This window comes from Aotus nancymaae, unplaced genomic scaffold (genome assembly GCF_030222135.1).
Source record: "Aotus nancymaae isolate 86718 unplaced genomic scaffold, 86718_ANA_hifiasm-v0.15.2.pri h1tg000012l, whole genome shotgun sequence".
In the NCBI taxonomy this organism is placed as follows: Eukaryota; Metazoa; Chordata; class Mammalia; order Primates; family Aotidae; genus Aotus; species Aotus nancymaae.
Genome location: NW_026988423.1, coordinates 40,829,101 through 40,853,971, shown reverse-complemented (window position 1 = coordinate 40,853,971; position 24,871 = coordinate 40,829,101). Strand labels below are relative to the sequence as shown.

The window sequence follows — 24,871 nt, the reverse complement described above, 5'->3', positions numbered from 1 at the left end:
CTTCAAGATTATACCATGAAATTAATTAAAATTAGCCCTTTCTGTTTTCTGGGCCTTGACCCATTTTAAGTAAAATTAGAATCTGTTAATTTTATTAACTACTCTGTTAGCAAGAGGGCCGTGAAGCATCCCTGGTTGCCAGCAGGGGGCACACAGGGACCATACCGTGAGCAAAAGGACCCTGCAGTGCTCTGGTTGCCAGCATGAGGCGTGCTGCCGCGACACTGTGAGCAAGAGGGCCTTGCAGTGTCCCCAGCGGCTAGTAGGGGGCGTGCTGCCACTATACCGCGAGCAAGAGGACCTGGCAGCAATGGCACCACACCGTGAACAAGAGGACGCTGCCTTCTCCTGATTGCCAGCAGGATGCGTGCTATCACTACACTGTGAGCAAGAGGGCCCTGCAGGACCCCCGCCCCCCGCAGGGGATGCTGGTCACCGCAGTGTAAGAGGGCCCTGCAGTGGTCCTAGCCACCAGCGGAGAGCGCGGGCACAGCACTGTGAGCAAGAGGGCCCCTGCGTTGCCTGGCCACCAGCAGGTGGAACCCGAGCCCGCCTTTTCAGATTCCTGAGGCTCCGCCTCCGGCGTGCATCGCGTTACGGCGCCGGCGTCACGGCGTCAAGGCGTCACAGCGCGGCGTCACGGCGTCACAGCGCAGCGTCACGGCGCCGGCGTGCATGGCATCCTGCGGAGTTGCGTTCTCAGTACAGACGTCGGGGGCACTGCGAGGGCGGCGGTGAATTCTCTTCAGCGCAGACCCAGCGCGGGCACCGAGAAGACAGAGCAGCGTTCTCAGCACGGACCTTCGGGGCACCGCCTCGCTTTGGGACAACTCCGGGCCGCGTTCACGGTGAGTAAAATCCTTCCTGTTTGCAGCCCGACTGCTGAGGGTCAGAGACTAGTGAGACGGTCTCGGTGTGGAAACCTGGACAGCAAAAGCCCCTCTGAATCCTGCGCACCCAGGTTCTCCCCACCCAAGGCCAGGCGGCCGCAGTGTGAGGTCCGCACCGCAGCCTCAGAACACAAATAGAGCGTTCCTAAGGCAGATAGACATCCGAAATACGAATACAACACCCGAAGTGCTCATGTCGAAAACCCCTGTGACGCTAATGCACGGTCCCGGTCCACAGTGTGGCTATCAAATCCGCACTGCGCGTGCGGCCGGGCCGATACAGCACTCTTCATAATCAGCACCGAAATATCAGTGCAAACGGAGAAAGTCATGTATGGTTAGGGTTAGGGTTTAGGGCTTAGGGCTTAGACGAATTTTAGGCAAAATAAATTTAAAGTTTATTTGAGCAAAGGAATGGTTCGTGAATCATGCCTGAAGCACCAAATGGAAAACAGGGCTTGGGGCTTCGAGCTCTTAGTGGTGGCAGCTAAGTGAGGTTCCTCCTTGGCTCCAGCTAGGCGACCGCCTGCTGTGGGGATGGTTCCCTCAGCGGCCCTAGTCATATAGCCGACTGGCGGCTGGGCTTTTTGTCATTGACCATGGTTGGTTTGTTGTTTTTTTAAAGTCAGTTTAAATGCCTCCAAGTTCGGTTTCTGTTTGCTTAGGGAAGATCTCAGGCTAACGGCCTCCTTTTTTGCTTTAACACAGCAAAACCATAATTCACTTTAATTTTACTTTCCTGGCATGAATAGAAGTACATTCACATTTTTGTTATTCACAAAGTCGGTTTAATTGGCAACCTATTTGTGATGGTGCATAAAATGTCTTTTAATCATTGGCATCTTAGATGAAATATGTTAACTCTATTAATCTTTGTTACTAAATCATAACAGGAGTTGAGTTTCTTTTTTTTCTTCTAGGCTTTAACCATTTAAAATACACTCAAGCATCTCCTAATGATGTGGATACTTTCTGAGAAATCTGTCCTTAGTGATTTCATCTTTGTGCGAACACCGTAGGGTGTCCTTATAAAACCTAGATGGTGTAGCCCACTCCACACATAGTTATACGGTATAGCCTATTGCTCCCAGGCTATTAACCTGTATAGCACGTCTCTGTACTGAATGCTGTAGTCAACTGTCACACCATGGTGACTGTGGATTGTGATCCCAAAATATCTGAGTCAGGTCTCAGTCAATTAGAAAGCTTATTTTGGGCCGGGCACGGTGGCTGACGCCTGTAATCCCAGCACTTTGGGAGGCCGAGGTGGGTGTATCACGAGGTCAAGAGATCGAGACCATCCTGGTCAACATGGTGAAACCCCATCTCTACTAAAAATACAAAAAATTAGCTAAGCGTGGTGGCGCGTGCCTGTAATCCCAGCTACTCAGGAGGCTGAGGCAGGAGAATTGCCTGAACCCAGGAGGCGGAGGTTGCGGTGAGCCGAGATCGTGCCATTGCACTCCAGCCTGGGTAACAAGAGCGAAACTCCATCTCAAAAAAAAAAAAAAAAGAAAGAAAGAAAGCTTATTTTGCCAAGGTTAAGGACACAGCCTCAGGAGGTTGTGACAACATGGGCCTAAGGTGGGGTGGTCAGGGTAGAGCTTGCTTTTATACATTTTAGAGAGACAGGAGACACCAATCAATATGTTTAAGATGTATGGTCATTTGGTCCAATAAGGCGGAACAACTAGAAGCAGGAAGTGGGGCTGCTTCCGTGTCAGAGGTAGATAAGAGACAAAGGGTTGCATTCTTTTGAACCCTTGATAAGCCTTCCACTGAGTACACAATTTAGTCTGGCTCAGTGAATTTGCATTTTACATATACAATAGAGCAAAGGAATGGCACGAATCTCGGCCCACCACAACTTCTGCCTCCTGGGTTCAAGCGATTCTCTTGCCTTAGCCTCCCGAGTAGCTGGGATTACAGGCATGCACACCACACCTGGCTAAATTTTGTATTTTTAGTAGAGATGGGGTTTCTCCATATTTGTCAGGCTGGTCTCGAACTTCTGACCTCAGGCTATCCACCTGCCTTGGCCTCCCAAAGTGCTGGGATTACAGGTGTGAGCCATCATGCCTGGCCAGGAAGTATATTTTGATTCTGATATTGTCAGCTGTATTTCAGGCATAACTTTTTCCCTTGGAACATTAAATACTGCTTTGGTATTTTATTATACAAAGCCTAGATCCCTTTTTATGATATTCATTACTAGCTATATTGACATCTAAATTTAGAAACATTCCAGAGTCTGGGCTTCCAGGAATTCTTTTTGATCTTCTAAAAGGTAAATTATTTTTCCCATAAGACACAGTGGCATCTAAAGTCACATTGAACGTCCTGCCACTTTTGTTTCTCTAATCTCATCAGAAAGCATCTTTGGGGGAATAACTTTGTCCCTTTAAACTCTTTTGTATTAGAAAGCGTTGTGATGAAACATTGAATGATTGTGGTCACAAATTCTGTTTACATTTTTCCTGTCTTTGAATATTTTTTCCAGTGGCAAATACTTGCTTTTGTTTTATTGTAGCTAAAAGGAATGCTGGGAAACAAAATAAAGACAAGCATTTATTAGAATAAGTGATCGAGTTACAATTTGCTATATGATTTTTTTTTTTTTTAACAAAGTCACACTTCTGAAAACATTCAGCAGTAAATCGAAATAGTCTCCAAAATGTGAATTTTTTTCCTGGTTCTAAGGTGAACAGCTTTCCTAGAGAGTGAACCACACCACAAGAAAAGAAGATATGATAAGTATGTTTACATGTATGTGTTAAAACATGTAAAAGAAGCATTTCCTTGAAGTCATATATTAGTTTGCATAATTTATTTTGCAGCGTCATGAATGCTCTTATTTTAAAAAGTAGCAGTAGTGGCCAGGCGTGGTGGCTCATGCCTGTAATCCCAGCACTTTGCGGGGCCGAGGCAGTGGATCATGAGGTCAGGAGATTAAGACCATCCTGGCCAACATGGTGAAACCCCAACTCTACTAAAATACAAAAAAATTAGCCGGGCGTGGTGATGTGTGCCTATAGTCCCAGCTACTTGGGAGGCTGAGACAGAGGAATCGCTTAAACCTGTGAGGTGGAGGTTGCAGTGAGCCGAGATGGTGCCACTGCACTTAAGTCTATTGACAGACCGAGATTCTGCACCACCCCCCTGGCAAAAAAGTAGGAATAGTTAGTGTCAATTACTACTTATTAGTACAAAGAATTAAGCAGATATGTGAAAAAAATTATAATTTTTAAATAAAGGTTTTAAATTAGTCTTAGATTGACAAAGCAATTGGGAAGAAAATGCAGATTTCCCATGTAGACCCAACTGAGTTTCCCCTCTTATTAACGTATCAGCATGTATTAGATATGTTATTAACATCTTTTTTTTTTCTTTTTTTTTAAGACGGAGTCTTTCTTACCCAGGCTGGAGAGCAGTGATGTGATCTCAGTTCACTGCAACCTCTGCCTCTCAGGTTCAAGCAGCTATCCTGCCTCAGCCTCCCAAGTAGCTGAGATTACTGGCACCTGCCATCACACTCAGCTAATTTTTGTATTTTTAGTAGAGATGGGGTTTCACCATGTTGGCCAGGTTGGTCTGGAACCCCTGACCTTAGGTGATTCTCCCGCCTCTGCCTCCCAGAATTCTGGGATTACAGGCAGGACCCACCATGCCTGGCCAACATCTTACATCATTTGTCACAGTTAATGACCGGATATTACTATATTATTAAATAAGCTCACATTTTATTTGGTTTCTCTTAGTTCTGCCTTTTTCTGTCTAGTATCCCACAGGACATTTAGTCATCATGTCAGGCTCTTCTTGGCTGTCACAGTCTCTCATACTTTCCTTCTGAGGACTTGGAACACTGTTAGGAGGATTGGCCAGGTATTGTGTAGAATGTCATTCATTGTGGTTTACTTGCTGTTTTTCTCATAATTAGACTGGGGTTATGGGTTTGGGGGAAGCAGATCAGATATGTAGTGTGTTCACTAAAAGAGTCAAAGTCTATAAAATATTTAAAGAGATGTATTCTGATCCAACCCAGTGGGTTAGGCTGGGATGGGACTTCCAGGTTATAGGTAGATTTAAACATTTTCTTATTGGCAGTTGGTTGAAAGAGTTATTATCAATAGAAAGTAATGTCTGGGTTATGATAGGGATTATGGAGACCAAAGTTTTATCATGCAGATGAAGCTTCCAAGTAGCAGGCTTCAGAGAGAATAGATTGTAAATGTTTCTTATCAGATTTAAGGTCTGTTAAGAAACTAAATGCTGATTGGCTTTTCCTGAATTCCAAAAGGTAGGAGGGCATAATGAGGCAAGTCTGACCACCTCTTCCCATCATGGCCTGAACCAGTCTTCCAGGTTAACTTGGGTGTCCCCTGATGGAGAGGAGGGAGTCTGTACAGATGGTTGGGGGAAGGGCCTTTGAATTTTATTTTTGGTTTGCAAGTGCTATTCTAGTCACTTCATGCTCTCAAGATGTGTTATCACCATTAATGTTAACTTTGATCACCTGGCTGAGGTGGTGGTTTCCGGTTTCTCACTGTGAGGTTACTTTTTTCCCATGTCTGTATTATATGTATGCTTTTGGAGGAAGTCACTGTGCAGAGCCCACAATTAAGGAGTGGGGAGTTAGCCCCTCCTCCTTGATGGCTGACTGTCTATATCAGGTATTTGGAATTCTTCTGTATAAGAGATTTCTATTCAGCTCATTTGTGTATCTGTTCAACCATTAATTTATACCATACAATGGATACACAATCAGATAGTTACTTTAATCTTTTATTATCCAATTCTACAGTATTTTCTTGCTCTCTGTTCATACTCTGTGGCCATTGGGAGCTCTTTTTCTTTGCACTGGCTCCTTTTGACATAATTTCATGTATTTATTTATTTATTTATTTACAATATATTTCTGTTACTTCTGAAGTATCCTGGCTCATGTATTTTCTGTCCCTGTCCTAGTTTCAGCCATTTTTTTTTTCAAAGAGCCCTGTTAGAGAATGGTATTAAAAAACTTACATCTGGCCGCTAAATGTGGTCATTGCATCATGACCCTCACAGCTGACAGTGCAAAGAAATCTGTGTGTGTATTCTAACTTATATGTACCCACTTAATTATAAAGGTTTCTATGTGGAACCATCTGTGTATATATTAAGCTAAATGTGAGTTTATACTTACATTATATATATTCTGATCCATTATCACAGCTCATTCTAGGCTTCCCCCATTTCTTATCTATAGCTTCTCACTATAACATTGAGGAAACTGGCTCCCACTATCTGCACTTTATTTCATCCCTTGTTCCATTGGGAACAAAGAATTCATTTTTGATCTAGATTCCAGGTTGGGATTTAGTGAGAAATGTGTTTGGTCTCTGTCTCCAGTTCCGGGTACAGGGCTCCTAAAACTTTTATAATTTCTTGAACAATAGGGGTACTAGCAACATCCCATGTTCTAATATTTGGTCTTTGGCCCTGGTTCCTGATGTAGAGTTCCTAAATTCCTTGGTATCTCCCGAGTGGTAGGAATGTCTTCTGTAAGGGCCCTCTGTGGGTTCCTGGATGGTTTCAGGATGGGGGATGGTCACCAGAAAGACCAAGCCATGGTAAGAAGCTTGTAACTGTTAGCTTCATCTGCAATCCTTTGGGGGTGTGAAGGGACTGCAGATTTAGTTAATAATCGATCATGTCTACGTGATGAAGCTTCCATAAAAGCTTCATCAATATGGAATCTGGAAAGTCCCAGATCAAGTCTGACAGATCTGACGTCTAGTGAGGCCTCATCCCTCATAGATCGTGCCTTCTATCTATGTCCTGACATGGCATAATGGGAAAAAAAGCTTCTAGATTCTTTTATAAGGGTTCTGGTTTCATTCATGAGGGCAGTACCCTCATGATCCAGTCACCTCTCAATTACCTGTGAATACCATCCCTTTGGGGATTACATTTCAACATAGGAATTTGGAGGTTATACACACATTGAGACTGTAGTAACTAGTAACCTAAGTTTTTTTCCTGAGTTCCATAAGCCATTATAGCAAATTATCAAACCTGAGGAGTGGGTGTTGGAGTGCCTACTTTCTAGCCATGTCATAGAAGTTTGGATAAACTGGGGATTCACTACTTTTGATTGGCATCTGAGGTTGGGGATAGTCTGGTGTTACTAAGCCCTTAACCTGTAGGGTCTGTATGAACTCCAGGTAATTAATGTCACCCAATTGTTGTCCAAAGAGTTGGAAAATTGGTTCGTGTGGGAAATACCCACCACCCCAATTTGCTGTCAGAAGTGAAGTGTCTAGAGTATAGAGGAAAATCAGGGTTAATTTTTTTTTTTTACAGATACAGTGGTTTCAAAATTAACTATTACCCCTATGGGAAATAACTTTACAAAATAGTCTACTGTTTTTGTATAGTACATTTTGCTTTTAGTCTGTAGATTCTACTTATTTTCAAAATGACTTATGTCAGTACCTTTGGCCCACCATTTGTAACATACATTGGTAATACAATTAGATTCTTGGTTGCACTGTGTATTTTGTCCTTAGATACTTCCACAACCTAAATAATTTCATTTTTGTAGATTGTAATTTGTTCCTCGTGCTTTAAAATTCTATGGGTTTTATCAAATGCATAGTGTCAGGTATTCACCACTAAAGTATCATACAGAATACTGCAAATCCCCACCCCAGATAGTCACTTACCTGATTATCATCTCTGTAGTTGTGCCTTTTCTGGAATGTCATATGAATGGAGTCATATAATGTATAGTATTTTTATACTTCCACCCTTCACTTAGTAACATACATGCAAGATTCATTCATTTATTTTCATGGGTTGAAAGTTCATTCCTTTCTGTTGCTGAATGGATATTCCATTGCTTGGTTGTACTTCAAGTTGATTATGCTAGTTTTTGTTTGAAAATCATTTTTCAAAGCAGCTCTCTAATCATAATACAATTTAGGGGTACATTTGTTGGATTGTAGGTAAGACTTGTTTATCTTTGGGAAAAACTGCCAAACTGTCTCCCAAAGTGGCTGTACCATTAATGCATTCTACCAGTAATGAATGATAGTACCTGTTGTTCAACCTCCAATTGTCATTGTTGAGCTCTTTTAAGAGTCCTGCAGTTTTATTAGGTGTGCAGTGATATCTCAGCATTATTTTAATTTGCAATCTCCTAATGAGACATGATGTTGAATATCCTTTTGTGTGATTATTTGTTATCTCTATATTTAAGACAGCATCTCCGTCATTCAGGCTGTAGTGTAGTGGTGCGATCTCAACTCATTGCAACCTCTGCCTCCCGTGTTCAAGCAGTTCTTTTGCCTCAGCCTCCCAAGTAGCTAGGATTGCAGGTGCCCACCACCATACCTGGCTAATGTTTTGTATTTTTAGTAGAGGGGGGTTTCGCCATGTTGGCAAGGCCGATCTCAAACTCCTGACCTTAGGTGATCTGCCTGCCTCAGCCTCCCAAAGTTCTGGGATTACAGGCCTGGGCCACCATGCCCATCATTACAAGCATGAGCCACCATGCTCTCTGTGTATTTTCTTTGGCTAGGTGTCTGCTCAGATATTTATCCAGTTTTAATTGGGTTTTTAGTTTTTCTTCAGTGTTCCTTTGAAGAGTTCTTTGTGTATTTTCAATACAGTTTTTAAAATCACATAAGTATTTTGTAAATATCTTCTCACAGTCTGTCTTGTCTTTTTGTTCTCTGAATAGGATTTTTCACAGTAGAAAATTGAGTTTTATAAAGTCCATGTTATGAATATTTTCATGAATTGGCACTTGATGTGTGTTAAAAGTCAACAGCAAATGCAATGTCACATAGATTTTCTTTGTGACAAAACTAAAAAAAACTATTTTTATAGTTTTGCATTTCCAATTACAGTCTGTGGACTATTTTGAGGTTTTTGTGTTTTAATTTGTGTGTACATTCATTTCATTCTATATGGCTTCCAAATAATTCTTCCATCCCCATTTTTGGGAAGAATATGGATATAGCGGGCTTCATTTTAGTTTGACTTTCCGAAAGTATGACACTGAATAAACTGAATATTGAATTTTATAGGTATTTCAGGACAACCAGGAGGGGGTGCACATCCACCAAGAAACTGTGAGCAGGAGCATCTGTGCTGAGCCCTGGTGCCACCAGAGGTCATGAGAAACCACCCCGACCAACTTCCCTTTGAGTTGCCAGAAGCAGCAAGGAGCTTTATCTTCCTCCCGGCAGTGCAAGGGTCATGTCATCTTGGTGTCGTTCATTGGTGAGTAAAAAGCTTCCTTTTCACAGCCCTGAGTGCAGAGGACAGAGTCTTTAGAGTACTCAGCAGAGAACGAAATTGATCTAGAAAAATGAAACCCTCGAATCCCACTGTTTAGACTATGTTCTGATATTGTCAATGTCCAAGACACAGTGGCTGCTAATATATATTCTCACAGTGGCCTCTAATATAATGATGACACCATGCCCTAACACCAATATAATATCCACACCATGCCCTAACACTAATCTAATATCCACACCATGCTGTAACACTAATATAGCCAGACAGTAGCCTCTAATACTAATAAATATAATATCTACTAAGTGGATTCTGTTGACATTGAGACTTTTATAAGGGTTTCACAGCTTTGGCTGAACTATAGCCTATAAAATGGATTTTGATGAGGTCTCTGCTTTCCTGGCATGGTATTGATATGGTTGTTTTAAAAAGTAATTTACTTTCCAGTAAGTTTCTAGGAAACTTCCAGTAGCAGTACAAAGTACACAACCTGTTTCTTCTCTTAGACTCCCCATCAGTTATTGCTGTACCAGATTTACAGTGTAAATACAGAATATTTTACCCAAAGTACAGACACTCTCCCAGGTAACCACCACATAACCCCTAGATCAGGAAAGCAGCATGGTTCCTACATGAAAATTCAGTCTACAAACTCATTTCACTTTTACCTCCTGCCCCACCTGGGAGTATAATGTGTTTTTTCATTCTGATCCAGTTTTCTTTTCCTGGAACTGTTCCCAAGACTTGCCTGCATGTTTATGATCTTGACACATTTAAGGAGCATACAAGTTTTTGTTTGAACACCTATTTTCAGGTCTTCGGTGTATATACCTAGGAATGAACTGAGTGAGACATATGGTAAACCTATTTGTAACTGAAGAAACACCAAATTATTTTACCATTTTACCATAGGCTGCACCATTTCATGTTGTCACAAGCAGTGTTTAATAGCAGGTTTGTGCACATCTTTCTCAACACTTTTTATTTTTAGTATAACTATTCTAGTGTGAGTTAAGGGGTATCTCGTTATGGTTTTAATTATGACTAATGATGTTAAGCATCTTTTCATGTGCTTGTTGGTGAAGTGTGTGTTAAAGTCCTTTGTCAGTTTTTAGATTGGGTTGTTTTGTTGTGGAGTTGTAAAAGTTATTTATACATTCTGGATAACAGACAGTTATGAAGTCTCTAATGTGCAGATTTTTTCTTGCATTCTGTGGGTTACTGGAACATAATAAGAGTTTCCGTGTGGTGTCTGCCCCAGTGTCCTGAGGCAGAGCGCTAAGCCTTTGGAATGAGTGAAGTGATGTGTATGAAGTGATGTGTCTTTCATATGCTAATGAGATGACTGACGGCTGGGGGCAGCTGGACATCCTCAGTGGGGCTGGCTGCCAAAGGAACCAACCTTGTCTTTAGAGGATTTGAAATTTTATCCCCCCTTCCATCTCTGTGAAGGGAAGAGGTGCTGATGGTTGAGTTCATCACCTGTGGCCACTGATGTAACCAATGTTCCTGTGTAATGAAGGACAGGGTTGGGAGAGTGTCTGTGTTGCTCATCATGGGGAGATGCTGGGAGGGTCATATCTGAAGAGGGCATGGGAGGCTGCACCCCTTCCACACACCTCATCTTGTGCATCTCTTCATCTGGCTGTTCATTTGCAACTTTTAAAATATCCTTGCTAATAAATCAGCAAGAGTAGGTACACTGTTTTCATGTGTTCTGTAACGTGCTGTAGCAAATTGCTGAACCAAATAAGGGTGTTGTGGGAGCCTCCAATTTGTAGTGAAGTCAGACAGAAGATAGCCTGGGAACTTATTATTTGTGATTATCATCTTATAACTGAGTACCTGTACTTTCTTTCATATTTTTATTTTTTAATTGCATTTTAGGTTTTGGGGTACATGTGAAGAACATGTAAGATAGTTGCATAGGTACACACATGGCAGTGTGATTTGCTGCCTTCCTCCCCATCACCTATATCTGGCATTTCTCCCATGCTATCTCTCCCCAACTCTCCACCCCCTGCTGTCCCTCCCCTATTTTCCCCCAACAGACCCCAGTGTGTGATGCTCCCCTCCCTGTGTCCATGTGTTCTCATTGTTCAACACCCGCCTATGAGTGAGAACATGCGGTGTTTGATTTTCTGTTCTTCTGTCAGTTTGCTGAGAATGATGGTTCCCAGGTTCGTCCATGTCCCTACAAAGGACATGAACTCATCGTTTTTGATGGCTGCATAATATTCCATGGTGTATATGTGCTACATTTTCCCTGTCCAGTGTATCATCGATGGGCATTTGAGTTGGTTCCAGGTCTTTCCTTTTGTAAACAGTGCCGCAGTGAACATTTGTGTGCATGTGTCCTTATAGTAGAATGATTTATAATCTTTTGGATATATGCCCAGTAATGGGATTGCTGGGTCAAATGGAATTTCTATTTCTAGGTCCTTGAGGAATCGCCACACTTTCTTCCACAATGGTTGAACTAGTTTACACTCCCACCAACAGTGTAAAAGTGTTCCTATTACTCCACATCCTCTCCAGCATCTGTTGTCTCCAGATTTTTTAATTATCACCATTCTAACTGGCGTGAGATGGTATCTCAATGTAGTTTTGATTTGCATTTCTCTAATGACAGTGATGATGAGCATTTTTTAATATGTTGGCTTCATTTTTTCATGTTTGTTGGCCTCATGTATGTCTTCTTTTATAAAGTGTCTGTTCATATCCTTCCCCCACTTTTGAATGGGCTTCTTTGTTTTTTTTCTTGTAAATCTGTTTTAGTTTTTTGTAGATTCTGGATATTAGCCCTTTGTCAGATGGGTAGATTGCAAAATTTTTTTTCCCATTCTGTTGGTTGCCAATTCACTCTAATGACTATTTCTTTTGCTGTGCAGAAGCTGTGGAGTTTGAATAAGTCCCATTTGTCTATTTTGGCTTTTGTTGCCAATGCTTTTGGTGTTTTGGTCATGAAGTCCTTGCCTACACCTATGTCCTGAATGGTTTTGCCTAGATTTTCTTCTAGGGTTTTTATGGTGTTAGGTCTTATGTTTAAGTCTTTAATCCATCAGGAGTTAATTATAGTGTAAGGTGTCAGGAAGGGGTCCAGTTTCTGCTTTCTGCACATGGCTAGCCAATTTTCCCAACACCATTTATTAAACAAGGACTCCTTTCCCCATTGCTTGTTTTTGTGAGGTTTGTCAAAGATCAGATGGTTGTAGATGTGTGGTGTTGCCTCCGAGGCCTCTGTTCTGTTCCATTGGTCTATATCTCTGTTTTGGTACCAGTACCATGCTGTTTTGATTACTGTAGCCTTGTAGTATAGTTTGAAGTCCAGTAGCCTCCAGCTTTGTTCTTTTTGCTTAGAAGTGACTTGGCTATTTTCCAGTTGCTTTTTTCCAGTTCTCTGAAGAAGGTCATTGGTAGCTTGATTGGGATAGCTTTGAATCTTTAAATTACTTTGAGCAGTATGGCCATTTTCATCATACTGATTCTTCCTAACCATGAGCATGGAATGTTTCTCCATCTGTTTGTGTCCTCTCTTATTTTGTTGAGCTGTGGTTTGTCATTCTTCTTGAAGAGGTTCTTTATATCCTTTGTTAGTTATATTCCTAGGTATTTTATTCTCTTTGTAGCAATTGTGAATGGCACTTCATTCTTGATCTGGCTCTCTTTAAGTCTATTATTGGTGTATAGGAATGCTTGTGATTTTTGCACATTGATTTTTATATCCTGAGACTTTGCTGAAGTTGCTTATCAGTTTCAGGGGATTTTGGGCCGAGACGATGGCGTCTTGTAGATATACGATGATGTCATCTGCAAATAGAGACAATTTGACTTTCTCCTTTCCTAATTGAATACCCTTTATTTCTTTTTCTTGCTTGATTGCTCTGGCTAGAACTTCCAATACTATATTGAATAGGAGTGGTGAGAGAGGGCATCCTTGTCTAGTGCCAGATTTCAAAGGGAATGGTTCCAGTTTTTGCCCATTCAGTATGATATTGGCTGTGGGTTTGTCATAAATAGCTTTTATTATTTTGAGATACGTTCCATCAATACCTAGTTTATTGAGGGTTTTAGCATAAAGGGCGGTTGAATTTTGTCAAAGGCCGTCTCTGCATCAATTGAGATAATCATGTGGTTTTTGTCTTTGGTTCTGTTTATGTGGTGAATTACGTTTATAGACTTGTGTATGTTGAACCAGCCTTGCATCCCCAGAATGAAGCCTACTTGATCATGGTGGATAAGCTTTTTGATGTGCTGTAGCAATCGGTTTGCCAGTATTTTATTGAAGATTTTTGCATCTATGTTCATCATGGATATCGGCCTGAAGTTTTCTTTTCTTGTTGAGTCTCTGCCAGGTTTTGGTATCAGGATGATGTTGGTCTCATAAAATGATTTTGGAAGGATTCTCTCTCTTTGGATTGTTTGGAATAGTTTCAGAAGGAGTGGTACCAGCTCCTCTTTGTATGTCTGGTAGAATTCGGCTGTCAACCCATCTGGACCTGGGCTTTTTTTGGTTGGTAGGCTCTTAATTGCTGCCTCAACTTCAGCCCTTGTTAATGGTCTATTCAGGGTTTTGACTTCTTCCTGGTTTAGGCTTGGGAGGATGCAAGTGTCCAGGAATTTATCCATTTCTTCCAGATTTACTAGTTTATGTGCAGAGAGTTGTTGGTAATAATCTCTGATGATGGTTTGTACTTCTGTAGAATCTGTGGTGATATCCCCTTTATCATTTTTTATTGCATCTATTTGATTCTTCTCTCTTTTCTTTTTTATTAATCTGGCTAGTGGGCTATTTTGTTGATCTTTTCGAAAAACCAGCTCCTGGATTTATTGATTTTTTGAAGGGTTTTTTGTGTCTCTGTCTCCTTCAGTTCTGCTCTGATCTTTGTTCTTTCTTGTTTTCTGCTAGGTTTTGAGTTTTTTTTTTAATCTTGCTCCTCTATCTCTTTCAATTTTGATGATAGGGTGTCAATTTTAGATCTTTCCTTCCTTCTCATGTGGGCATTTATTGCTATATATTTTCATCTAGACACTACTTTAAATGTGTCCCAGAGATTCTGGTATGTTGTGTCTTCATTCTCGTTGGTTTCGAAGAACATCTTTATTTCTGCCTTCATTTCATTGTTTATCCAGTCAACATTCAAGAGCCAGTTGTTCAGTTTCCATGAAGCTCTGTGGTTCTCAGTTTCTGAATTCTGAGTTCTAACTTGATTGCACTGTGGTCTGAGAGACTGTTATGATTTCTATTCTTTCTTTCGCATTTGCTGAGAAGTGATTTACTTCCAATTATGTGGTCAATTTTAGAGTAGGTGTGATGTGGTGCTGAGAAGAATGCATTTTCTGTGGATTTGGGGTGGAGAGTTCTGTAAATGTCTATTAGATTTGCTTGGTCCAGGTCTGAGTTTAAGTCCTGGATATCCTTGTTAATTTTCTGTCTCGTTGATCTGTCTAATATTTACAATGGGATGTTAAAGTCTCCCACTATTATTGTGTGGGAGTAAGTCTTTTTGTAAGTCATTAAGGACTTGCTTTCTGTATCTGAGTGCTCCTGTATTGGGTGCATATATATTTAGGATTGTTAGCTCTTCTTGTTGCATTGATCCTTTTACCATTATGTAATGTCCTTCTTTGTCTCTCTTGATCTTTGTTGGTTTAAAGTCTATTTTATCAGAGACGAGAATTGCAACTCCTGCTTCTTTTTGCTCTCCATTTGCTTGGTAAATCTTCCTCCATCCCTTTATTTTGAGCCTTTGTGTATCCTTGCATGTGAGATGGGTTTCCTGGATACAGCACACTGATGGGTTTTGGCTTTTTATCCAATTTGCCAGTCTGTGTCTTTTGATTTGGGCGTTTAGCCCATTTACATTTAGGGTTAATATTGTTATGTGTGAATTTTATACTGCCATTTTGATGCTAGCTGGCTGTTTTGCCTGTTAGTTGATGCAGTTTCTTCATTTTGTTGACGCTCTTTACCATTTGGTATGTTTTTCGAGTGGCTGATACTGGTTGTTCCTTTCTATGTTTAGTGCTTCTTTCAGGAGCTCTTGTAAAGCAGGCCTGATGGTGATGAAATCTCTGAATAATTGCTTATTCATAACGGATTTTATTTCTCCTTCACTTATGAAGCTTAGTTTGGCTGGATATGAAATTCTGGGTTGAAAGTTCTTTTCTTTAAGGATGTTGAATATTGGCCCCCACTCTCTTCTGGCTTGTAGGGTTTCTGCTGAGAGATCTGCTGTGAGTCTGATGTGCTTTCCTTTGTGGGTAACCTACCTTTCTCTCTGGCTGCCCTTAGCATTTTCTCCTTCATTTCAACCCTGGTGTATCTGACGGATTATGTGCCTTGGGGTTGCTCTTCTTTAGGAATATCTTTGTGGTGTTCTCTGTATTTCCTGGACTTGAATATTGGCTTGCCTTTCTAGGTTGGGGAAGTTTTCCTGGATAATATCCTGTCGAGAATTTTCCAGCTGGATTCATTGTTTCTGTTACATTCAGGTACACCTATCAAATGTAGATTAGGACTTTTCACATAGTCCCATATTTCTTGGAGACAGTTCATTTCTTTTTCCCTGTTTTCTCTAATCTTGCCTTCTCATTTTATTTCATTGAGTTGATCTTCGACCTCTGATATCCTTTCTTCTACTTGGTCAATTCAGTTGTTGAAACTTGTGTATGCTTCATGAAGTTCTCGTGTTGTGTTTTTCAGCTCCATCAATTCACTTATGTTCCTCTCTAAGCTGTTTATTCTCGTTACCATTTCATCAAACCTTTTTTCAAGGCTCTTAGTGTCTTTGCATTGGATTAGAACATGTTCTTTTAGCTCAGAGAAGTTTCTTATTACCCACCTTCTGAAGCCTGTGTCTGTCAATTCATCACACTCATTCTCCATCCAGCCTTGTTCCCTTGCTGGTGAGGAGTTGTGATCCCTTGTAGGAGGAGAGGTGTTCTGGTTTCAGGTGTTTTCATGCTTCTTGTGCTGGTTTCTTCCCATCTTTGTGAATTTATTTACCTGTCATCTTTGTAGTTGTTGACTTTCAGATGGGGTCTCTGAGTGGATATCCAGTTTGTTGATGATGAAGTTATTACTTTCTGTTGCTTAGTTTTCCTTCTAACAGTCAGGCCCCTCTGCTATAGGACTACTGAGGTCTATTCCAGGCCCTGCTTGCCTGGGGATCACCTGCAGCAGCTGCAGAACAGTAAGGGTTGCTGCCACTTTCTTCTTCTGCTATCTTTGTCCCAGGATACCCACCAGATGTCAGTCTGAGCTCTCCTTTATGAGGTGACTCTTTGGATATACGGGGGTCAGTGAGCTGCTTGAGGAGACAGTCTGTCCTTTATAGGAGCTCAAGTGCTTAGCTGTGAGCTCCATTGTTCATTCAGAGCTGTTGGGCAGGTACATTTACCTCTGCTGCAGCAGAACTCATAAATGCCTTTTTTTTTTCCCCAGGTGCTCTGTCCTGGGGAGTTAGGGCTTTATTGATAAGTTTCTGTCATGCTACTGCCTTTTGTCAGGGCTTCCGTGCCCAGGGAGGAGGCAGCCTAGCCACAGTCTGCCTGCAGAGGCTTTGCTGAGCTGCTGTGGGCTCTGCCCAGCTGCAATGTTGACTTCCCTGCAGTCCTATTTATAGGGATGTAGTTAGAACTGCCTAGGAAATGGCCCACCTCTGTAATGGTGGACTCTCTCCATATGGTGGACTGCCTCGGCAGTGGTAGGCCACCTCAGCAATGGTGGACTACCTCAGTAGTGGTGGACTGCCTTGGTAATGGTGGACGCCCCTCCCCCACAGAGCTGGACCATCCCAGGTTCAGCCGTGCTTGCTGTGAAACTCTCAATCTAGAGCATTTCAAATTGCTGTTTTTTTGGAGGGTGGGACCAGCCAAGCCTTATCAACTGGCTCCCTGCCTCAGGACCCCCCCCTTTTGTTCAGTTGAATGGGTGACTCTGTCTCCCAAGCATTCCAGTTGCCTGTTGAATAGGCCCCGGGATTTGTGTGATTTCCCATGTGGCGACCCACTGCAGTGGCTGAAACAGCCACGCAGAGATTCGTGGCACTTTTTTGCCTGGGAATCTCCTGGCCTGGCTCCTCATTTCACTCCCGTTTCTCTCAGTTGAATCAGTTGACTGGTGACTCTGTCTCCCAGGAGCTCCAATCGCCAGCTACAATGGCGGTTGGACCTGTGTATTTTTTGCGGAGACCGGCTATGCCAGCCAAAACAGCTGTGCTGGTGACCTGTGGGGCTCCTCCACCTGGGAATCTCCTGGTCTGTGGGTAATAAAAATCTGTCTGGAAATGCGGCATCCACTCACCCTCTGCACTTTCGCTGGGAGCTGCAATCCTCAGTTGCTCCTAATTGGCCATCTTGGATCTATACATGCTTCTTAAATGAATCATGCAGGTTAACTGAATTATACCATGAAGCAGTAATTTGCTTAGCACATAATTAGTTTATTATGAGCTAAAAAATGTAAGAAAATAATTCATTGTGGGTATATTCAGGAGGTACTTATTTGCATAAACCATTTCTTGTGGGAGAAAATGAGAGGTTAGTTCATAGTAGTATCTTATTTACGTGGATTGACATTACAAATAGCATTAGTTGATTTTATTCTGTTTGCCAAAAAGCTAAAGATAAATGTATAAATTCAGTTCTTCTAAAGAGGAGGGAAAAAAAGTAAACCTTGTGAGACAATAATTGTTGAATGAAAACTCACACATAGCTAACTAAACAGAAAGCTGTAACTAAATATGCTGACAGTGAAGACACAGATGGACTGAAAGACCAGTCACTACAGAAATGAGATCTGTGAGGAAAAAAACAGGTGGCAGTAAATCATTTTTAACATGTGAGGATGAAGGGAGAAACATAAAAGAGGCCTAACTGATCAGTTAAATATATGCCTCAGCCAAGAAAGAAAAGAAACAACATCAAATACAGTAAAGTCCATGGAGAAATAGATATATAATAGAGACTTTTGTTTTTTATAGCCCTAACAATACAGGTTAATACTTATGCTATAATTAGTTTTTAAAAAATACTTCTGTGATAGAGAGTTCAATTTTATTACTATAAGACATTCAATTACCTAACCATGGTCATTTACCACTACCTGAAAGAACATTATTAGTACAGAGAGGGAAAACTGAAACTTTCCATCAACTTTCCACCTAGAGAAAGAATTGGTCACCAGAATCCTAAAGAGTAATGCATCGGGCCGGGTGCGGTGGCTCAAGCCTGTAATCCCAGTACTTTGGGAGGCCGAGGCAGGTGGATCACGAGGTCAAGAGATCAAACCATCCTGGTCAACATGGTGAAACCCCGTCTCTACTAAAAATACAAAAAATTAGCTGGGCATGGTGGTGCGTGCCTGTAATCCCAGCTACTCAGGGGGCTGAGGCAGGAGAATTGCCTGAACCCAGGAGCCGGAGGTTGCAGTGAGCCGAGATCGCACCATTGCACTCCAGCCTGGGTAACGAGTGAAACTCTGTCTCAAAAAAAAAAAAAAAAAAAAGTAATGCATGGCTTATAAAGGTATATTTATTAGAACATGAGTTGGGACTAATATTTAAGAAATTTTAATCTAAAATTATAATCTAAGATTCCAGTTGAATGATATTAGAAAATATATTATAGCCCTCTTTGCTACTGATAACCTATTTCTAAATTATTTCATTTTTATTTATGGCATAATTTCTCAAAATAACACATCAAAACATATACATCCTTAAATATTAAAAATAATACAAATGTAAGCAATATTTTTAAAATGCAGTTATCATGCAGCCATAAAAAACAATGAGTTTGTGTCCCTTGTAGGGACATAAATGAATCTGGAAACCATCCTTCTCAGCAAACTGACACAAAAACAGAGAATCAAACCTCACATGTTCTCACTCATAGGTGGGTTTTGAAAAATGAGAAAACATGGAAGCAGGAGGGGAGCATCACACACTGGGGTCTGTCGGGGGCACTACGTGGGAGGGACAGCTGGAGGTGGGGAGGTTGGGGAGATATAACATGGGGAGAAATGCCAGATATAGGTGATGGCGTAATGGAGGCAGCAAACCACCTTGCCATGTATGTACCTATATAATAATCATGCATGATCTGCACATGTACCCCAGAACCTAAAGTACAATTTAAAAAATGCAGTTATCATTAGATACATTATGTATATTATGTTACTTGTAACATTTCATTATATAAAAAATTCATTTATCTATTTACATATTAAACAACTATTAAGGCTGAATTTGGTATTGCATTCCTGTAACCCTAGAACTTTGAGAGGCTGAGGCAGGCATATCACTTGAGCCCAACAGTTAAAGACCAGCCTGGGCAACAAGGCAAAACACCATCTGTAAAAAGACACAAAACTCAGCCAAGCAAGGTGACAAAGGCTTACAGTCCCAGCTACTTGGATGGCTGAGGTGGGAGGATCACCTGAGCCTAGGAAGTGGAGATTACAGTGAGCCAAAATCCCACTGCACTCCAGCCTGGGTGAGAGAGTGAAACTCCATCTCGAAAAAGCAACAATTACAATGCTTCTTACATGGGAGACTGTATTCTAGGTACTCCAGGATACACACAAATATGTCTGTGATCTCCAATAGTTCATAGTATACAGGAACTTCAAATGATTATTTAAACAACTAAATATAAGAATTTCTGAAATTTTAAGTTTCCTAATGTCATATAAAGACTGAGTGGATATTTTAAATAAACTACAATGACAAAATTATGGTGTTAATATCTTACCATATTGGTGTTAAGAATCTGCTTATGTAACTGGTTATTTGCAGTAAAATACATGTTATTCATTAGATGAAGTGTTTTATATATACTCTTTATCAACAACTTATAAAACACAAAAATTCGGCCGGGTGTGGTGGCTCAAGCCTGTAATCCCAGCACTTTGGGAGGCCGAGGGGGGCAGATCACAAGGTCAAGAGATCGAGACAATCCTGGCCAACATGCTGAAACCCCGTCTCTACTAAAAATACAAAAATTAGCTGGGCGTGGTGGTGTGCGCCTGTAGTTCCAGCTACTCGGGAGGCTGAGGCAGGAGAATTGCTTGAACCCAGGAGGAGGAGGTTGCAGTGAGCTGAGATTGTGCCACTGTGCTCCAGTCTGGCGCCTGGCAACAGAGTGAGACTCTGTCTCAAAAAAAAAAAAAAATCCATTTGTAATACAAATTTTGGTAAAATAAATTTAAATTTCTACATTTCTACAATTTATATTTTTAAAGCAGATACAATCTGTTTATGTTGCCCAGGCTGTTCTCAAGCTCCGGGGCTCAAGCAATCCTCTTGCCTCAAACCCCCAAGTAGCTGGGACTACAGGTGTACATCACCATACTCAGGTAGTTTTCTACAAATTTTAATATTTTAGTCTCATCACAGAACTAATAATATAAATAGAAAAAAAGTCTGTCCTAAAAACTATGATACCAAAATAATAAGCATCCAAAAAAGTTATATGCTATGTGCTGTACAGTTTTGCTGATAAAAGGTACCAGGGAGATTCCATGATAACTGCAAGTAATTTGATTCACTGAAGATTTATACAGGCATAAATATTATGAGAGTAACACTAGTATGATTTAAAAGCCAACATTAATATTTATCCAAACAAATCTTAACCAAATTTTATATTTCCTTTATTGGGGAAAGCATTTTCTAATGTGATTCTCCTGTCACTATGTAATTTCTAGTTCATTTTCTTTCAGCTCCACCCGGTCACAGTACTTAATCAATCTTTTGTTAGTTAACAAGGTGAAACAAAATTTTTTAATCAACTAGCCATGTCTATGCTTTTCTCTGACCAACATAAAAAAAGATAAACCACTGCTAAATTTTAAAAGTAAATAATATTCAAAACTTGACTGAAAAAATTAATTTTACAAGAGGCCACTTTACCTTGGTGGTAGCAGTCAAGTTGTCATCATCTGGCTTAGGGCATGGATCAACACACAGTTCATGGAAAATGCTTTAGAGCAAAAATATACAATGAAAATGAGCAAGCTGATTTCCTTACACTTTTTCTTTTTCTTTTTTTTTTTTTTTGAGACGGAGTTTTGCTCTTGTTACCCAGACTGGAGTGCAATGGCGCGATCTCGGCTCACCGCAACCTCTGCCTCCTGGGTTCAAACAATTCTCCTGCCTCAGCCTCCTGAGTAGCTGGGATTACAGGCACGCGCCACCATGCCCAGCTAATTTTTTGTATTTTTAGTAGAGATGGGGTTTCACCATGTTGACCAGGATGGTCTTGATCTCTTGACCTCGTGATCCACCCGCCTCGGCCTCCCAAAGTGCTGGGATTACAGGTGTGAGCCACCACACCTGGCTCCTTACAAATTTTTAAACTGCCAGTTGATACTCAGCTTCTCCCTCCAAAAAACAAAACACAATCTGGGAAAATGTCAGCTATCTGTACATTACATAATGTTTCTTGATACAATTAAAATATGGCCTCTGTTCTAAAAATAATTTTGGTTACCTATTTTGCACCTCTACCTGTCTAAATATATAATAGTCAATGAAAACTGACCTTGCACTCCATAACAAATAGTGACAGCTAATATATACCAGAGCCTGATGATAGTTTACCCTGACAAATTATGTATCCTGAAGTTGTAGTTAAAATTCAACTAATATGTGACGTAACTTTTGTTACCTAAACTGGAAGAAACCTGATGACCTAAAACAAGGTAGGAAGACCCATTGTTTTTTGTCCATTATCTAACTGGTTAAAAGACTAATCTGTGTTACTTCAAATTGGCAGTCTTGATTCCTCAACATAGATACCACTTAAGAAGGTCCTATTGCTTTCCTTTGTCCCAAAACAGTACAGGGAATCACCTGCAATATTTAAAATGTATGATGCTAAGTGCACAAAAGTCTAATAACAAAGGGGTATGTTCTCTTTGAGAATACTCTTCCCAGAAAGATTAATACATTAACAGTAATAAAAATTCAATTACACTCACTCTATACATCCTTTTTAGGTCCACATTAACTAGGAAGCCCTTAAATCTTTCACAGGTTGGGCTGGGCATGGTGGCTCATGCCTAAAATTCCAGCTCATTGGGAGGCCAAGGTGAGCAGATCACTTGAGGTCAGGAGCTCAAGACCAGCCTGGCCAACACGGTGAAACCCCGCCTCCACTAAAAATGCAAATATTAGCCAGGCGTGGTGGCAAACACCTGTAATTTCAGCTATTAGGGAGGCTAAGGCAGGAGAATTACTTGAACCCTGGAGGTGGAGGTTGTGGTGAGCCGAAATCATGCCACTGCACTCCAGCCTGGGTGACAGAGCGAGACTCCCTCTCAAAAAAAAAAAAAACAACCTTCATAGGCACTCAGATATCCAAGAAGAGAGACTGCCGGAAAAACAGAGTCCTGGTAGTTGTACCTCTATTTCCCTAAGTACTATCTAAATATCTTTCTTCTTATTGGCTTCCAGATTCCACTTGTGCAGGGCTCCATGGCAATCTCCAATCTTCCTTCTATGAAAGCACAGATTCCTGAAAGGATGGCCTCAAATGACCAGGAGTGGCTCTCTACATCTCTGCTCCTGAATAACAAGCTAACTGGTGTCTCCATCAACTTTCCCAGCATAGACACACCTCCAATTACCCAACTGAACTTCATGACTGATTGGCCAGTCAATCATGCCCCTGACCCAGCCTACGTGAACACTGGCAGGCCATCAGTGAATAATGAAAAGTAGAGTTGAGGCGGCACCTGCCCTGGGCTACAGATCTATGTAGTTCAGCAGTCTCCAGCCGCTAGCACTCAATAAGCTGTAAGTCAGAATGGAAGCACGTGATACCACATTTCTATCTGCTGCAGAGACTCTTCCCAGTGTCTCAAAATGTTTTAGCATCTTTCAGTAAAAATCTTCAAGTTTGTCAGGTATTGATCAAAAAAAGGCTGCAACCTGTTTATAGCCCCCTTGAACCCTCTATTTTAATGTGCCTTTGTACATTCCCAACATCTTGTGTTCGTCATCTTTGTAATTTATCTTTATTAAACTTGCCATAAACTCCAATATTCTGATCTCTTACTGAAGAATTTGTATTCCTATTCAATAAAGTGTTGTTTCTCTTCAAACTTGGCCATCCCCTGCCTGTTCCATTCTTGGCCACTGCCATTGGGTTCACCAGTTAATTTCATTCTCATTCTATCATCTACCGAGTGCACCAGACTCACTCCCCCTTTGTATCATAATCGTCATCATCATCATCATCATCTGAGACAGAGTCTCGCTCTTGTTACCCAGGCTGCAGTGCGATCTCAGCTCACTGCAACCTCCACCTCCTGTGTTCAAGCAATTCTCCTGCCTCAGCCTCCCAAATAGGTGGGACTACAGGTGCGCACCACCATGCCCAGCTAATTTGTTTTGTATTTTTAGTAGACTGATTTTCACCATTTTGGCCACGATGGTCCGGATCTCTTGACCCCATAATCCGCCTGCCTCAGCATCCCAAAGTGCTGGGATTACAGGTGTGAGCCACCATGGCTTGGCTGTAATCCAAGCTATTTGGGAGGCTGAGGCAGGAGAATCACTAGAACTCAGGTAGCAGAGGCTGCAGTGAGCCTAGACTGCGCCACTGCACTCAAGCCTGGGTGAGAGAGCAAGACTGTGAACAAGAACAAAAAAATGCCCATAAAATAAAAAAAGAAGGGTGAGTGCTGGGCTTTAAAATAAGTTTAAATCTCATTTCTGCTACTTCCTATGTCAAAAAGGAAACTATGCTAATCTATTTGAGTCTCAGTTTCTTTATCTAGAAAAACACTTGACCAGAATGTTTAACACACGTTGAAGTACTAGAGGTTATTTTAATTAGTCCTATGATTCCTTAAAATTCTGAAATTCTGCATGCTTTTGATTGTCTATAGGAGAATTGGGGATACATAGCCAGCAGAATTTGAAAAAATAATAGAACAGAAGAAACACCAAAAGCAGAGAAGAATACTTTAAAACATCAAGAGAAGGTTAGAGAAATGCCATGGAAAAAGGAGAAAAGACTAAAAAAAACTATTGTGGAAGTAGGCAGAAATACTAGCCTAAAGGGAAAACCAAACTGGGAAGTCCAATAATTTCTAAGACTTGTCTAATCTTGGTTTTGTGAAATTTACAATCCTATGGCCAAACCTTTACACTGCCCTAAAGCCTTTGATGGTAAAGATAAATATTGGTTATCACTGAAATTGTCAAATTTATTAGGACAAACTCTTAGACCAACCTCATTTCTCATAATAACCTTAAATGAGAGTTAACATATAACTAGATTTGACCATATTCATTAATCTGATTCTAACATATCTCTTGATCCAGTTGCTGCACAGATCTTTATCCATTTATGCTGAGGAGCAAAAGAAAGATTTGGAATCTCTACTAAAAATACAAAAAATTAGCTGGGCATGGTGGCGCGTGCCTGTAATCCCAGCTACTCGGGAGGCTGAGGCAGGAGAATTGCCTGAACACAGGAGGTGGAGGTTGCAGTGAGCCGAGATCGTGCCATTGCACTCCAGCCTGGGTAACAAGAGCGAAACTCCATCTCAAAAAAAAAAAAAAAAAGATTTGGAAGCCAGGCAGGCTGATGGTTTAACTGCGAATCAGCTACTTTGTTAACTATGGGGTCATAAGCCAATTAATCAACCTCTCTAAACCACAGTTGCCTATTTAATA

The 24,871-nt window shown here is 41.0% G+C and overlaps 1 long non-coding RNA gene across 1 annotated transcript; it reads left to right on the top strand.

The window, feature by feature from the left end:
* Positions 1 to 657: 657 nt before the first annotated feature.
* On the top strand, positions 658 to 23,229 carry LOC110568613 (uncharacterized). Its single transcript, XR_002478857.2, has 3 exons — positions 658 to 848; positions 8,963 to 9,158; positions 22,640 to 23,229. It is a non-coding gene; the product is annotated as an uncharacterized LOC110568613 (long non-coding RNA).
* The last annotated feature ends 1,642 nt before the right edge of the window (positions 23,230 to 24,871 follow it).